General features: G+C 33.9%; 1 protein-coding gene across 7 annotated transcripts in view; it reads left to right on the top strand.

The window, feature by feature from the left end:
- The window catches only part of ST18 (ST18 C2H2C-type zinc finger transcription factor), a 141478-nt gene that overhangs the window by 12827 nt on the left and 115726 nt on the right, over positions 1-12925 (top strand). For 4 of the 7 annotated variants that reach the window (XM_081070194.1, XM_081070197.1, XM_081070196.1 and 1 more), the window contains exon 3: positions 8402-8449. The gene's annotated coding sequence lies outside the window, so the exon portion shown is untranslated. Of the gene's footprint in view, positions 1-6852; positions 6906-8401; positions 8450-12925 lie in introns of those variants that run through there. The other 3 variants (XM_081070195.1, XM_081070193.1, XM_081070192.1) reach the window with 3 other exon arrangements.

The raw sequence follows: 12925 nt of genomic DNA, 5'->3' as shown, positions 1-12925 counted from the left end.
AAGAGGTTATTTAGAAGAAAAATATGATGTACATATTGAATGCAAAACAACCAGGTGGTGATGTTGAGTATACAGTCAATCAATGGATCTGAAATTCAAGAGTAAGATCTGGAATGGAAAGATGGACATTGGATGTAGTTTCCAAGGAGAATATATAAAGTGAGAAAAGAACCAGAATGAGGAACCCCAAGAATACCAATATTTAATGGAAAAGTATAAAAAAGGGTGGGGATAAAAGGTAAGCTTTTTAAGTAATCTAAAGAAAATAAAAAATAAAAAGGGGAGCCAACAAAGAAGAAATTTAGAGAGGGCTGATGAAAGCCAGGAGAGTCAGAGAAAATAGATATAAACTATTTCTCTACAGAAGACTGAGCAATAGTGTTAATTGCTCAGAAGATAGACTAAAAATGAACCATTAGATATACCAAATAGGACGTCACTGGTGATCTTAGCCAGAGAAAATTCAGTGGAATTTGGATGGTAGCCAGATGGTCATGAGTTGTGTAGGGAACGTAGGGTGAAAAAAAAAGTCTATGATAATTTTAAGATGACTGACTCTGACGAACAGAGATAGTAAAATATATGGAGAAGAAATATGTATATATATACCAAAGAGAAGGAACCACAAGAGAGACGACATCTGAAAAGTTTGAAGATATGGAAGAAAAACAAACTAAATGAAGTAAGAAGCAAATGTAATAGAGTCCAATGGAGAATCTATCTTAGAAAGGAGGCAGTCTCTTCTGCTAAAACCAGAGCAAGGATGCAGACAGAAGGAAATATGTTTGTAAAGATGAGATGTTAAGACCATTCAGAGTTGATAGCTTCAAAATGTTCTCTCAAATTAAGCAGCAAAATTCTGTATCAACTCTGTGTGCAATGGATTTAAACTGCAAGTGTCTCTAACATGCTAGTTTAAAAAAAAAGTATTACAGTTACATTATAGTATTAAAAACAAAAGGTTGTACCTCACTCCTAAATATTATTTGTAACTTATAATGGCATAGTCTAATGAGACTAATGAGAAACAGAAGAGCTAGGGATTTTCTTGGATTGAGCTGTTGTAAAAGATGCACACAATTTGGAAGGGTAAAGGGGAAGTGGAGAGCATCCTTCCTTCTGGAGCCATATGGAGGAAGGAGTAGGAAGATATTGGCTTCTCTCCATACAGGACACGTGTCAGAGTGTTGAGAGTAATGAGTTTAGATCATAGCAGGCAGCAGATACATTTCTGCTCTTAATATCTCTTCTTTTGTATTTTTCCTTGTGTTACACTGCGGCTAGAACTTTAACTGTTAGCCTTCTCTTTACCTTTACCACCTCTACCCCAGACAAGGACCACTTTCTTGTACCCAGATGACTGCCATGGCCTAGAAACTGATTTCTCTGCTTTCACTCCTCTGCTCAAAGCTGTCCAAGGGTATTCAATCACACTTAAATTAAAATGGCTCCACCTGTTTTTTTTAAAGCTTTAATAATATATAATTCACATAATGTACAATTTACCAACTTAAAGTATACAATTTAATAAATAGTCTTTAGTATATTCAGAGTTATGCATCTATCTCCACAGTGTTAGAACATTTTCATTTCCCACAAGAAAAGCTCTTATGCCCCTTAACCATCGCCTTCCAATTCCCCTTCTGCCCCAGTCTCTAGGCAATCACTAATCTACTTTATGTTTCTGTAGATATGCCTGTTGTGGAAAGTTCATGTGAATGGAATCACACTATATGTTATCTTTTGTGTTTGGCTTCTTTCACTTAGCATAGTGTTTTTAAGTCTCATCCATGTTTTATCATGTGTCAATAGTTGATTCCTTTATATTGCTGAATAATATTCCACTGATTAGATATATCATATTTTATCTATCCATTTATTAGTTGATTAGTTTGGTTTGTTTCTACTTTTTGGCTATTTTGAATAATGCTGTGATGGACATTTATTTGTGTACAGTTTGTTTCTGTGTGTGTGTAGACATATGTTTTCATTTCTCTTGGGAGTTGAATTTCTGGGTTATATAGTAACCCCATATTTAATTGTCTGAGGAACTATCAGTTTGTTTCCAATGCAGCTGTACCATTTAATATTCCCATCAACAATGTATGAAGGTCCAATTTCTTCACCTCCTCATCAACACTTGTTATTGTCTATCTTTTTTATTATAGTCATCTTCATCGGTGTGAAGTGGTATTTCACTGTGATTTTGATTGACATTTTCCTAATGACTAATAATGTTGAGCACCTTTTAATGTGCTTATTTGCCATTTGTATATATTTGGAGAAATGTCTATTTAAGTACTTTGTCCATATTTAATTGGGTAATTTGTCTTTCTATTATTGAGTAGCAATTGTTCTTTATATATTTTAGATACAAGAGCTATTTTCACCCTAGCCATATGGTTCTTGTACTCTTTCTCAAATGAAAGATGATTATTCCTACCTCAAGCTAAAACACATCCCCATCTTCTAGTCTACATTATTTTTCCATAGTACTTATTACTGCTTTAAATTGCATTGTATTGTGTTGTTTCCTTGGCTTTTGGTTTGGTTCCCACATTGGAATATAATTTCTCTATTGTACATCCTTGCTTCTCTATCACCTATCTCAAGATGATGAGAGGCTGTTGTGATTAAACATATGGACCTTAGAGCTGGAGTCCAGTTTCCTGGACTCCACTAGCTGTGTGACTCTGGGCAAGTACTTCACTGTGTTTTAACCTCCTCATTTGAAAGGTGGGAATAATTAATTATCCCTGGTTCATATAGTTTTTGTAAAGATTGAGCTAATGTATAGTATACATAAAGCATTTATGATAGTGTCTAACACAAAGAAATAATGGAATTTAAAAAGTCAACAGATATTTTTGAATGAGTACTTAATAAAGTTTCCTACTAACTACATGTTCTCTCGAAGGAAAAAGAATGGTTTAATCTCCAAGGATTTTATCAGTCTCATCAACACACATCCTCACCATGACCACAAAGGGTTATTAATTGGGTACTACCTACCTGTGGACTTTGCATAAAGACTGATCTCTTTTTGGATCATGAAATGTCACAGAATTTCTACTGTGTGCAATGTCTTTTATATACGATATCTCATGTAATCCTCACAGCTCTAGAAGGATGTTCTGTTATATATTTTTACAGATGAAGAACTTGAATATTAGGGTTGTTAAACACAATTCTGAGATCACAGAACTAGTAAAAGTCAGAATTAGGATTCAAACTCATGTTGGTGTTAGTTCAGAGACAAAGCATGTCAGCATGCTAAATCTTCTGCCTTGAGCCAGGGCTCAAGCTCTCCAGTCATCAACAAAGCATTCCCAAGTTATTTATTACTGTCTTCCCCCACGTACCAGTTTTATGATTTTTACAATATTTCAGTGTCTACATTATCTTAGCACTCATTACTGATTTTCTAAAAATTCAATCCAGTCTATATCCAGACTAAATGAAACACAAAAGTTCACATCCCTTGAGCTCCCACTGTATTATTGTGCGCCTTTCTATGGTTTGCTCAAGGAAAGACATGTGGCTATCAAGTTACACACTGACATTTTACCCAGTACTACAGAGCAGGAAAAACATTGGCATCAGACATGATTTTGAATACTAGCTCTTATCAATAGTGTGACCTAAGTTTGCTCAATTTAAATGGGGAATAATAATGTCAACCTCCTTAGGTTGTTGTGAAACTTAAATAAAAATAATATATCCATAAAATGCCTAGTCCAGTGACTGAGTCAGCATCCACGCACAGTTTAATGATAGATACTGCTGAAAGCCTCATCTGATTTTGTTTTTAAGTTTGGCCTCTTTTGGATACTTAAAGCATTGTCTACTGCTTTCTAGCCCCCTCCCCACTGCTATCTAATCAGAGACCAATATGTCTCTTAGCACATTCATTTATATTTTCATGGCAAATAATATTGTTTCTTTTATTATGTTTTAATTTTATTTCCTGGTCTTTTAAGAACTTGCCAATTTAGTTTCTTTTGGCATTTATAATATGCCAGTCACTCCTCTAATTTTCACATATTATTGAACTGGCAGTGACAGTCCTTAAATTTTAATACCCTCGCCCCTTTGCATTAAAGTCAATAGTTAGTTGTGTTAAGTATATAACGGTATTACATATGCTTTTTGTCCATTGTTTTAATTTGTAAAATTAATATCAATTTACATGTAAACTGTTCATAAGATTATTTTCTACTTCATTAGTTTTCATATATAAAATCAATAATGCAATAATCTACTTTAAGCATTACATTTATTTGTTTTACAAGCTAATCTAAATTGTATGTTTTACAGGCATAACTTTTTGCTACATGCTATGGATATTTTTGTATTTCAATAGTCTCTAAATATTTGATCAATTGTTTTCCTAAAATTTGTGCCACAGAGGCAGTGGACTCCTCATTGTTCTCTGTTTTCTTAAAAGTTAATCAACAGATACTTCAGTAGTCAAAACTCTCATTGAGAACCTTGGCTATATGGAAGGGAAAGCAAGGGGAGATTGTCATTGCCCTGCAGGAGCTTTCAATCTAGAGCAGAGGATGAATGTGTCAACATTGATTCATTATTGTGGGCCAGGTGCTATTATAGGAATAGGCATATCTTCCTGTGGGAACCCAGACATGGGGAAAATAATTTAATAGAATGAAAGGAAACCCATCCATATTACTCTGAAGCAAAATCTTCACTTCATGATCACTTGTTATTCACTCTGAAAACACATTGTGTAAATTAGGTCTCTGAAAGCATGGACTCTATAGTTCTTCAAAAGTGTTTTCTTCTTGCACATGCTTTTTTGGAAAAATTTAATGTAGCTCAAAATATGGAGCCTAGTACTCTGACAGAAAACTAGGGTCAGATTCCCTCAGTCATCTGCTTACAGATAATGAAACAGTTATAGAGAGAATCCAAATCACCAACGAAAGCCATTGAAAATAGTAGACTGGAACTAGATAAGCATAGGACAAAGGGCCTGATGTGAACTGTACTGACCTCTGATTAATCACATGAGACAACTATGAAACCAGATGTTCAAATTACCAAAGGCACTTATTTAGTCTGATTCATTGTAACTCTTAAAAATCATCCAAGGAGAGAGATCAGTTTAGGATCTTCACATTCACATGCAGGCTCAGCCCATGTGTATTTCTGATCCAAATTTGTATGGTTATGAATTCTTCTTTACTCAAACTACATACCCTGATGTTTGTACTTTTGGAAGAGAATCCTTACCAACCCATTAGATTATTCTCCCATGTTACCAAAAAAGTCAATTCAGTACCACATCTCATCAAACATTTTTTATTTTATTGCCTCTTTGATTTATACAACAGAAATATCTGTACTATTAGAGCTACACACACCATACACCTCTCCACTTACTGAGGACTCCACTTGTTTACGTAAACAGTTTCTGCTCTTCTCTGGAAGAATAAGTGCTTAATGAAGATTTGAGTAAATAAATTATGAATTCATGAAATAATACTGTTCTTTCCTAGAAGGGGTGGTTTCACTGATATAATCAAATTCCCTATTTGTGACATTATCATCTTCTCATATTTAGATGAGACTGATGCTTTAGAAATAGCTTTGTAATAAATATAAATGGGATAGCAAAGCCAAATTAGTGTCAGTGAGAATCATGAGTGGCATTGATTCCTTTAAAATCTTTCTCATATGCTTACTGATGTTTCTTACATTGAGCCATATTCTTCCAGCTTTACTACAGTACTATTCACTAAGATCAGGTTTCAGGACAATGAATAATTTTCTCTGGCCTGAGCAGATAAATAGTAAAGTACCTAACTTCTCAGAGTGTAACTTGCTATTTGGAGAATCACCCTCCATCTCTTTGCTAATACACACTCAGTAATGTTTCATTCTATAATTCATCTTATTAACAACTAGTTGCAGTCTCCTCTTTCTAATATATGTATTCCTATGAACAACATTGCAAAATGCCCTTGTAAAAGGTTTGTCACTGAGATATTTACATGAACAGCAATGCAATTACATTTTAAAGTATTAGGCTAAAAGATTTTTTCATCCTTCAAGAAGTTTTTAGGATGATGTATTCTTTAAAACAGCAAAAGTCAAAAAGAACACACAGTGTATATGAGAAACTTGTACCATTTAGAAATTAAGTTCCAATTTTCTAGGGCTGGTAAAACATTGAACACCATAAGAAAATTTGTCTTTTTTCTTGACATTGAAATTTGGTTTTATGATATGATTTTTAATTCATCATTTTCATATTTTATTTGCTTTGGCAAGTTTAAATATTGTACAGTCTTAGATTTGTAATTTGTGAACTTATATTTGACAAGTATACCTGTAATGAAGAAGTACATAATTACTGTTTCTTTCTTGACGTGAATGGCTTCATATGAAGGGAAGATCAAGTTCAATAAGACATAAAGTTTCTCAGAATGTACTTAAGTGATGGTCGAAAACATTCACTTTTTATCTGTTCCTTTCTATCATAAAGTAATAAAAAAAAGCAAATAAATAGCTCTAGTGTAAAATGGGAGTGCTTCTGTTCCACATGGATGTAAAGTATTTAGCCTTTGGGAACTGGGTTTCTTCAATGCATTTAATATCTAAGGCAATGGTTCTCAAACTTTGGTCCCTGAACCATCAACACCTGCATCATTTGAAAACTTGTTCGAAATGTACATTCAGGCCTTGTTTGACTGTTGATCAGTAACCTATGCATTAATAAGCACTCCAGGTGATTCTGATGCCAGTGAAATTTTGAGAACCACTGCTCTGACACTCTGCAATTCAAAGTGTGGTCCACGATCAGCAGGAACACCTGGACCATTTTTAGCAATGCTGGACCTCAGGGTGCCGAATCACGACCTACAGTTTAACAAGATGCCCAGGTAACCCTGATGCATATTAAAATCTGAAAGCCACTGACCCAAGGTTTAGAGCAGCAAAGTTACCAACAGGAGAGTATTCTCTAGAGGCATTTTGGGAGCTGTCCAAGTGGAACTCAATGGATACCTTACTGTTTGTATATCGCTCTCAGTTCCCTCTGGGATTAAAAAAAAAAAAAGAAGAAAGAAGAGATGTGTAAACCTCTTTTCTGCATTATTCAAAACACATAAAGACAAACTGTGTCTACATTATGAGATAGAGAGCAGAGCCATTATCAGGGAGCAGAGTTATTATCTGGGTAATAAACCATATGTCTGTATGTATATGATATATATTCATAATAGCATATATATGAATACATATACATATATATGTATAATTCACATGAAAAGTGAATTAGAAAATTGAGTTTTCAAAAAAAATTTAGAAAACTATGCTTTCACCTAATGCCTAACAATTGTGTGATCATATATATATATATATATATATATATATATATATATATATAGACATTAGGTGAAAGCATAGTTTTCAAGTCTAAATTTTTTTGAAAAATCAATTTTCTAATTCACTTTTCATGTACGAACAAATCTATGTTTTGTGACTTTTATATTAGATTATTTTTTACCTTTGAATTTAATTATCTGTAGTGAATCTATTTAGAAAGTCTTTTTAAGCAGTGAAGCACAGACCTTCAAGGCTCCATCTCATCCCAATAGGATAATTGTTACGATGCTAAGGAATCAGTAAGAATGCTTTCTGTGGAGGTGGATAAAGTTTGCTTCTTTCCAAACATTTGGCATTTAACATTTACTAGTGGTGAATCCAGTGTCCTGGGAGGCAAAGAATAGTTGACCAAGCAAAGTCTGATTTGTAAAAATATTTTTAGCATGAAAACACATGAGAATTAAAGGAGTTTTAAAAATCCTTTTGAAATTTTTGCACAACAAACACCCCATATGTAAATAGGACTGTCACTCAGTGTTTGTCCATCTAGAGCTCCAGATGAACCAGTGTAGTGTGCGACGACAGGAACAGCTGACTCATTAGCAGAGAGCAGTGAAAGGTAATTAACCCTGGGAAAAGTACAGCTGCCGTGCGGGCTGTTCCTTTCTGTAGGATCTGATTAGAAATTAGTGTTAAACCACTGATTCTTTTTTTTTTTTTTAAAGGACTGTCATTGATAATTTTCACTTTCACTCTCAGGTGTGTCCCTAGAAAAGGTTCTCAAATGTTCTTATATACAAAAGGGCTCAAATCTAAAAAGCATTTCCTGATAACAGTAGACACCTGTTTTACTTATTGACAGACAGTTCTTTCAAATAAATATTATGTTTGACTATTGAAGATTGGTCCTACCCCAACCTATACTTGAATGGTCAGTATGTAAATTACTTGAAAGGATTGTTTTATATAATCAGTAAACTGTAGATAATTACCCTTAATTAAATTTTCTCTCTCTTTTTCTTTTCATTTTTCCTCTGATGATGCTTCTCAGCAGTAGCGATGGAAATTCTGCAGTTGAAATCCAATGGATATTAGGGAAGTAAGTGAACATTATTTAAAATTTCCCCCTAAAAAGAAGTAATCCCTAAGTTTTAAATTTTCAATGCCATTCAAAACCTTGAGACATTAAGGAAATTGATTTTAGTGGACAAAGATGATTGACTTTGTTAGTGTTGGTATCATCATGATAATTTGTGCTATATTCATATATTTTATGAGGAGTATATAAAATTATTCATTTTGATTTATCACTTCACATGTCTCATATGAAGATCATTAATACTTTAACATAGTCAGAATTCACATATGTAACTAAAGAATGTGGTAGACAGAATAATGCTTCCCCACAAAAAAAATTGTCTATGTCCTAACTTCTGAAACCTGTGAATATGCTACCTTACATGGCAAATAGAGTGTGATTAAATTAAGAACCTTGAGATGGAGAGGTTATCCTCGATTATGCAGGTAGGCCCGACTAATCACATTGTCCTTAAGAGAAAAGCAGACAAATGAGTCAAGGCAATGCAACATGAGAAGAACTAAATTCAACCCACCATTGCTGGTTTTGACGATGGCGGCAGGTAGCCATGAGCCAAGGAATGCAGAGGCCTCTAGAATCTGAGAACAGCCCTCAACCTATAGCCAATAAGAAAACAGGGACCCCAGTCCTATAATAGCAAGGGACTGGAGATTGTCAACAGCCCAGATGAGCAAGAAAATAAATTCTTCCCTGCAGCCTCCAGAAAAGATTGTGGCCTGACTTGAGATTACTCTGGTGAGAATGTACTAGACTTTGGATGTCCAGGTCTGGAAAATAACATATTTGTGTTGTTTAAAGCCTCTAAGTTTGTAGAAATTTGTTATACCAGCAATAGAAAACTAATAATACAGAAGATAAATCAGTCAGTCAATTGATGGCATATATCTTGCAGCTGGCAATATAAATTCTATGGAGAATTTCCTGTGTTTAAATGAAGAGGAGAAAAATTTCTTGAAAGGCCAAGACTAATTAATCATTTTTAGAAATTGGAATATTCATTTGTAGATCCTAAATAATTGTCACCAACTCTGAGATTTCTGTCTTCTGTTTTGCAAAACATTTCCCCATACAAAAAAAGAAAAAGAAAAAATCTCCACATGTTATTTGAGTAAACACAATGCCTATATCATCCAAAGTGCAAATGAGTATGTACTGTATTGGAACATCTAGCTACATGTGGAACACTGGGTAAGGTAGCCAGCTCATTTTGTTCCCTTTCTTCATATGTAAAATTGGTAATACTTCCCTATAGGCAGGTCATTATGACTAAGGAAAAGAGTGCACGTAAGTGCTTACAAGATGCCCAGCACTTGTTAAAAGTTCAGTAAAGGTGAGCTATATTCAGTTAGAAAGTACTGTGTCATTTACTATTTTGATAAAAAATAATTGATTACTTTTGTATTTTCTCATGGTTAGTGCCATTTTATTTCCAATACAAAAATCATCGGTTTGAAGTATATGGCTATACCTTATTTAAAATAAAGTGTAGGTGTATAATAGTTAGGACATTTTGACCCATTATGAGTAAGAAAAGTGAGGTATAAAATGTGGGAATTGGATATAGTTTAAATGAGTTGGAGATCTTCCTAGATTGTTTTCTTGCCAAAATTTGGAAAAATAATAAGACTATATTTCTATTTTACCTTTGGCTTTATTCCCACAAAGGGACCAATTTAAATCATAAACTAATTTTTCATATAAATTCAAGTAGACAGTGGGTAAAATCTGTTATACTTCATTCATGCTCTTTTTTGAATTTTGGGAGCTGACTTTTTTCAACATAAGAGGAGACAAAATTGTAATTCTCCTTAACTGGCATAGCAGTCAAACAGACTAAATCTATAGAGCCCGAGCTGCTGTGTGTCTGGGATGTTTTATATTGAAACACAATTAAAAAAATAATAACTATCTGAAGAGGATTGTTTTTGGCTTATTTCAATTCAACTCAATAATAATGTATATATAACCCGCCCTGGCCACATTGAAAGACACAGCCTTTCACTTCCATGAGCTTATACTGACACAGGGAAAAGTAAGTGAGCATGAGTGAATATAACATCAGGTAAAGCATAATAATCAAGATGAAAGTGCCATCAAAACACTGCTGGGATACAGAATCCTATGAGATACTGTCATTTGAACCACAGCATGAATGATAAATCACATTTCAGCAGATAGATTTTGCAGTTCTGATCTTGAAGGAAAAGTTCCTCTGAAATTAAAAAACAAATTAAATTGACAAATTCTAAACATTTAATTTTCAATATTTGATTTTGACCATCTAGTCTCCTTTGACCCTTTTGTAACTATATAAAAATATGGTTTTAATATATTGTTTAAGCAAGCCAAGTATAATTTTGACTATTTGTGTCTTTCTACTTGGTCATTGGGGACATTTATTTATTTTAGTCAAAGTTCTCTGAATCTCTCCAGGTATAAATTCTTCAGTAATCATCATTTTCTGGGAGATTTTCCAATGTGGTCAAAGTTTCAACTCCCATTTCTCCTTCTGCCTCCCTCTGTTATCAGACATTCCATATCATATTGGAATCCTCAATTTGGTGGTTTGTACTTATGAAGACAAGAGTTGTGATTTATATATATTTTAATTCCCACTGTCTAGCATAGAGCAATCCATGCTAGGTAAATTTGTACTGAACCAATAATAAGTATTTTTTTTAGAAGAAATAGACTTATATTTTTAAAATCCATATTAAATTAAACACCTACGTGAGATTAAAATCCAAATATAATTCTACAAAAATCCAGTTTCCATTGTCCTCAACAATTGAGAATCATGTCATTTTCTTTGTAAATTTCAGTAGGTTCTCCCATATTTCCTAGTAAGATAATGAAGACAAATGACTTTATTCTTTTATCTTAACTCAAATTTACAGAACATGGTGAAGATTTTAATGGAAAACAGTTACTGCTGGGAAAAACAGCAGATTTTTTGAAAAAAAAATTTAAAACCCTCTTAAAAATGGATACGGAAAACAGAAAATGTCTACGGATATGAAGCATACTGTATAACAACCTATATAATAAAATAGTTTAAAAAGATAAAATTCCTTCTACCTAAAAAGCCTCATTTTTGAATCATCAAGAGCTCCTTGAACTTTCTTTAAAATGTTTTGACATTATATGCTTGTTTAGTATAGATTTACCCAAAATAGAACATTTAGTTGTAACACAAGCCTTGAAGTTAAGTGGTTAGTTTAATAAAATGGAGTTTCCATAGTTACCACAAGAACAGATGAGAACAGAGGTTTTACTTCTTTGGAAGTCAAGAAGTGTCTTTAGGAAAAGAATTAAACAAACAGACCCAAGCTGGTTTATTATACAGGTCTCCACACCTAATTGGTTTTTTAAAAGAGGAAACTCTTGGTATGATAGGTAATTAAAGATTTTCCCACTAAAATCTCTAGCAGCACATTAAAAAAACAGAGTATCCCCTTTCTCTGGGCATTTCAAGCTAGATTCTGAGTCAGAGGGAAAACTAGTTTAATAAAGTATTTCTGTGAGGTGCATTTTGTTCATAGTGTTTTGTTAATAAACCACGACATAAGCAAGTGATGAAAAGTGCCACGCAAAAAACAGCAATTCCTTGCTCTTTGTGACAGACCATGCAGTCTTAGGTCTAACTTATTAAGCTTGATCAACATTTTGTTGAAAGCCTTGATGGAAGGGAAATGGAAAACCATGCTAGTGAAGATGTTTCTTTGTGCCAGCTTTATTGTTTTCTCAGTTAAGTGTTGAGATAGGCTCTCTTTGAGTGTTAATGGAGGTCACTTTCAGTATTGTCCTTTGCTGTGTCTAACCCAAGGAGTTCTTCACAGTTAGCTGTTGAGAAACAAAATGATGTGATTTCTAGTATCTCACCTTCAGCTCCTGAGCCTTTAAAACAGCATTGATTAACAGGACTTTTACAAAGTTTCTATGTAGTTACAAGGACAGTTTCAATCTTCTGTCATTTTTTTGCATTAGCTATGATTATGCTTTTACCACAAAAATGCATTTGTTTTAAAGGTAACAATACAGACTAGGAGAATAGCTTATGTTTCATCTATATTTATCAGCACTCACTGTACATTTGTGTCTTCATTACCAGGAAATATTAAGGGACATTGTGCCATCTATTCCTGTTTACAGTTTATTATGCAGAGATAGGAAACACTTAGCATGTAAAATGAATGTAGAAATTATTCCTGGATAGAAACACGGACATTTCCCACTCGTTGGCTCTTTCTCTTCCATCACCGGATCAGAGTGTAATTGTCAGTAATCAGGCCTGCTTGCTGCTGATAAAACCACTCTGAATGCTAGCAGCCTTCTTTGTGTGATGACTCAATTATTCCAGAAGTGCCTCATCAAATCTGCCCCATCAGCTGGGCTAATAAATAAGGAGAAGAAACTGGCCCCCCAAAGCAAATTATAAATCCATTTGCATTAACCATTTCGCTGGTCCATGATCTA

Source organism: Rhinolophus hipposideros (genome assembly GCF_964194185.1).
Source record: "Rhinolophus hipposideros genome assembly, chromosome: 13".
NCBI classification, from domain to species: Eukaryota; Metazoa; Chordata; class Mammalia; order Chiroptera; family Rhinolophidae; genus Rhinolophus; species Rhinolophus hipposideros.
Note: the sequence above shows the minus strand (reverse complement) of the source record. Positions and strands in the feature narration are given on the sequence as shown.